At 34.0% G+C, this 3,904-nt stretch overlaps 1 long non-coding RNA gene across 1 annotated transcript; it reads right to left on the bottom strand.

Moving 5' to 3' along the window:
• Positions 1-1,995: 1,995 nt before the first annotated feature.
• LOC116344941 lies at positions 1,996-3,898 on the bottom strand. The gene is made up of 2 exons (XR_004201470.1): positions 3,743-3,898; positions 1,996-2,603 (listed from the first exon to the last, which is right to left on the bottom strand). It is a non-coding gene; the product is annotated as an uncharacterized LOC116344941 (long non-coding RNA).
• Between the last annotated feature and the right edge of the window lie 6 nt (positions 3,899-3,904).

The following is a 3,904-nucleotide window of genomic DNA, read 5'->3' as shown; positions in this document are numbered from 1 at the left end:
CTATTCGATTTTCTGAAGAATACTTGATGATATCGTAGAAAATATATGGGAAAAACACTGTGAATTTGAATTTGCTTGCATCATCGTTTCTGCAAACATTTGGCGTTGTAACACGGCACCGAAATTAGAGCACAAAAAGCTCATACATATTTATGGCGCTACGCTTAAGAAAATCAGCAAATACCAATTCAACAAAAATCGATTTCAAATCCCAGCAAATTCGATATCAAGCCTATGAAGACTAACCCTGACTAACGGTTGTCAACTATATCAATTCAGACCGAGCAAATAATTTATTTTCATTTTTAGTCTCAATGCCTCTTAATTTACAATAGTAACGCATTACAAAATATACGCACATTCACTAACATTCAATGACGAATATTCTTTTTTTTTTCTACTTGAAATCTGTGTATGCGTTGAGTTATATACTCGATAAGGTAAAGAAGTTCGATCAACGAGCATAAAACTTTTTAGTATAAGAATCAGCTGTGTTTGTGATGCGTGTTTCATTGATGTATTGGTTAACGCCTGTATGACTCGCTATGCTATCTACGCGACCACGCCATTAGTATCATGTGTGTATACTAAATGCTAAAATACACAGTAAGTCAAACGATGTAGAGTAAAGTAAATGCCATGTAAGGAGTTGAAAACCTTACTTAAATTTCGATGCGTAACGATAAAATGGCCCGTTGTCATGTTTCATTTTTGTTGTTGTCGCGTGGCTTTTTGTATGAAACTCAACGACACACTTCAATACACAATTTGATATTGTGAGAGGAGGCAAAACAAAATGGCCGCATTCGCCGAATAATAAGTGCATGAATTTCCTATTCATAATCACGACGCACCGCTCTTTTCTTGTCATCTATCTTCCATTTTATTTTGCTTCTGTCGAACTGTTCAAAATCCATGCACCACATCACGAAAAACCATCGAAATTGTAATGCCCACGAACATCACGTCGAATGTCATTGAATCAAGAGGAGAAAAAAAACTAATCGTTTCCGTGAGTGAGAAAATCTAAACATAATTTAGTTGATCCAAGGCGTTCGTAGAGCAGTCTTTTAGTTCAGTTCATTGTTAGACAAAATCTTCGAAATTAGTTATTGTAAAGTTGCCAATTTGAACGCAATAGCAATATGGTTAATTTTGTGCACCTTTTTGTTGGTCGAATACACCAAATCAAATTCAAAAATAATTGGCGTAATTCTCATGAGCTAAACTTTTACGAACATCAAAGCATGACGATTTATTCATTATGCTTCTGTTACATATACAATTCAACCAATAATAATATACATTGACACAGGCACAGACACACACACACACATACTAGAAGAGTTTTGAACAGAAAACGCCGATTTAATGGTGCTCAAAATCCATTCGCCGTGATATTTGCATCTCTTTCCTACTCATCTCATTGGTTTTGCATGCTGTGAGCATGGCTTTTGTAGATAGTACTACGAAAAAAAATTTTATAAATGTTTTACTTTCGCTTTCGCCCCGTTGAACGAGGCGAGTAATTTATGTGAAATATCTGCAAGAAATTATCGTTAATTACGAAAAGACGTCGTTTGTTTTTCCCGTTGATTTTAAAAGATTTTGAATCGCGATACAGCAAAATCCTTATGTTTAACATGGTGTATGTGTTGACGGTGTTGTATTTTTCGAAAGTGAGTATAAGTATTGCATGCACAAAGCAAACCAAGTGCAAATAGCAAACGATGATGAGTAGAAAATTCGTAGACACTTCTCGTTGTACAATTTAAAACAATAACAACAGGGTTTTCGTTTTAAGCATGACACACAATAGAAACATTAAACGAACAATATAATACGGTTTAAAAGAGAGAAAAAAAATATTGAGAAAAACGCCTAAAATTTCGACAAGATTAAAAAATAATATATTTTATTCAACTGAGGAAGTGTGGAATGAGACACTTACTTTTCTCGATGAAGTAAGCATATTCGATCTTTGGCCACTTTCAATTTTTTTGCCACGATTTTCTTTAGATTTTCAACCGATGTGTGGCTATCGACGCTCACAGAAAAACTGCCACCGGTCGTTGTATTTATATTCAATGTAAATTGTGGTAAATTAATGTCGTTGCCACACCCAATATGCTGTTGAATATCCTGTGAATCGCTTCCCATTTTGTGATGATTCTCTGATATAGTCCAGCTGTGAAATTCAAAAATATTTCCAATATAAACGTGTATTAGTTGAATTGGTTTCGGGAAACTGATCAATCGAGTTGCGTTGGAGCTATGATCATGGAGTAGTGGTCGGTTGAATGGCTCGATGGTTCAGTGCTTAGTAGTTTTGTCGTAATTTGTTATTTCTCAAATTATTAAATCGATTTATTTTTGTTGATTATTTCAAGTTTTCCACTCAATTAATTTTTAAGAAACTGCTTTCACGCTGCTCATACATTGGCTCTATTTCTTCGTGGGATTAATTCGTTCATTTTTTTTCTCTCTTCTCTCTCGTGCACATACACAATCGCAACCGTTGAACAATTTTTTTTCTCTATATATGGGCTCGCACAGTCTGTTGTAGCGAAAAATACACGCACTGAACCAGTCTCCCGTTTATGCTGTACAACAACAAAATAGAAACACTATTACACTTTGTGTATTTCACACGTTTCACTCTCACTTGATATATTAAATCAAATGGTGTACTATTCGCTCTAAGATTTTGTATTTCATAAGTGGCGATATTTTTATTTTTATTTCGAAATGTATTAAACCCAAATCCAAATGCACGAATAGATTTCACAAAAAAAATAACAATAGAGAATCAATCTTTGATGCGAAAATATTTGTTCGGAATTTATATAGCTGAAGAGCACGAGTTAAATAAAATGCGGAGAAATCAAGCTGAAATAGAAGCTACGTTTGGGTGCACGTTTGTGTAATGACGTTAAAAAGATCCACAGATTTTTTTACTTCCTTTTGACAAGTTCAATATATTACTTCTTCTTTTCTTCAATTTGCTATTTTTTTATGCCAATGGTCAGTGGTTAAATTGCACTAGTCTTTTTGTGAACGTGCTTCCAATAATACAACTTATTAAATCAAATGAATGTGCTTGTGACGCAGCTAATATAAAACGGATAGCTACTATTATAAACGGGCAAATATTGCGATTATGCACTGCGTTGCTTTCGGAATTAATTTGTGATAACCTTTTTGTTTTTTCAAGTTTTGCTTGTGGTTATGAATTTGCAACTTGTTTAACTATGGCTTCTGTGAATATTCGCATGCTCTTACGGTATTTGCGATTGTGTGCGCACAACTTTGGGGCTATTTTTTTTCGGTTTTCCACTGTAAAACTTTGTATATTGTTTTATTCCCTTTGAATATCAAACACGAGATTTTATGTCTAGAGTTTTTTTTTATTTGCTGCGCCACGCAAATCGCAAAACGGTCAGAAAACCACGTCGGGGGAATTTTGTGTTTTTCTTTTATTGCAGACCAAATTTTTTTTTTCATCAAAGTTTAAGCGAAATCATGCGTGAAAGTGTTTTCAATGGCATGAGTTTTTTTTTAATACTAACTCAACGAAAAAAAGAGATATATTGCACCGACACTTGCAAATGAACTGCCCCTCGAATTAGATTTTACAAAATTATTTTATTATATAAGCGTCATTTTTCACACTCAACCACGTTCTCTCCGATCATCAACGATTGATAAGAAAAAAAAATAACTCGAACACTTTTAAACTCACGCAATTCATACGCGATATTTCAGCAAAATTTTAACCAAAATAAAAATAAAGTAAAACGTTTTAATTAATTGCACACGTATTCACTGTATCTTTTTTTGCTTGCTCTTTCAATATTTGTGTTTTTTATTTCTCGGGCTTGTTTGACGATTGACGTTCGTGCGA

The sequence above is a fragment of the Contarinia nasturtii genome, unplaced genomic scaffold, assembly GCF_009176525.2.
Source record: "Contarinia nasturtii isolate CC-2019 unplaced genomic scaffold, AAFC_CNas_1.1 Cnas_scaffold_1231, whole genome shotgun sequence".
Lineage (NCBI taxonomy): Eukaryota > Metazoa > Arthropoda > Insecta > Diptera > Cecidomyiidae > Contarinia > Contarinia nasturtii.
Note: the sequence above shows the minus strand (reverse complement) of the source record. Positions and strands in the feature narration are given on the sequence as shown.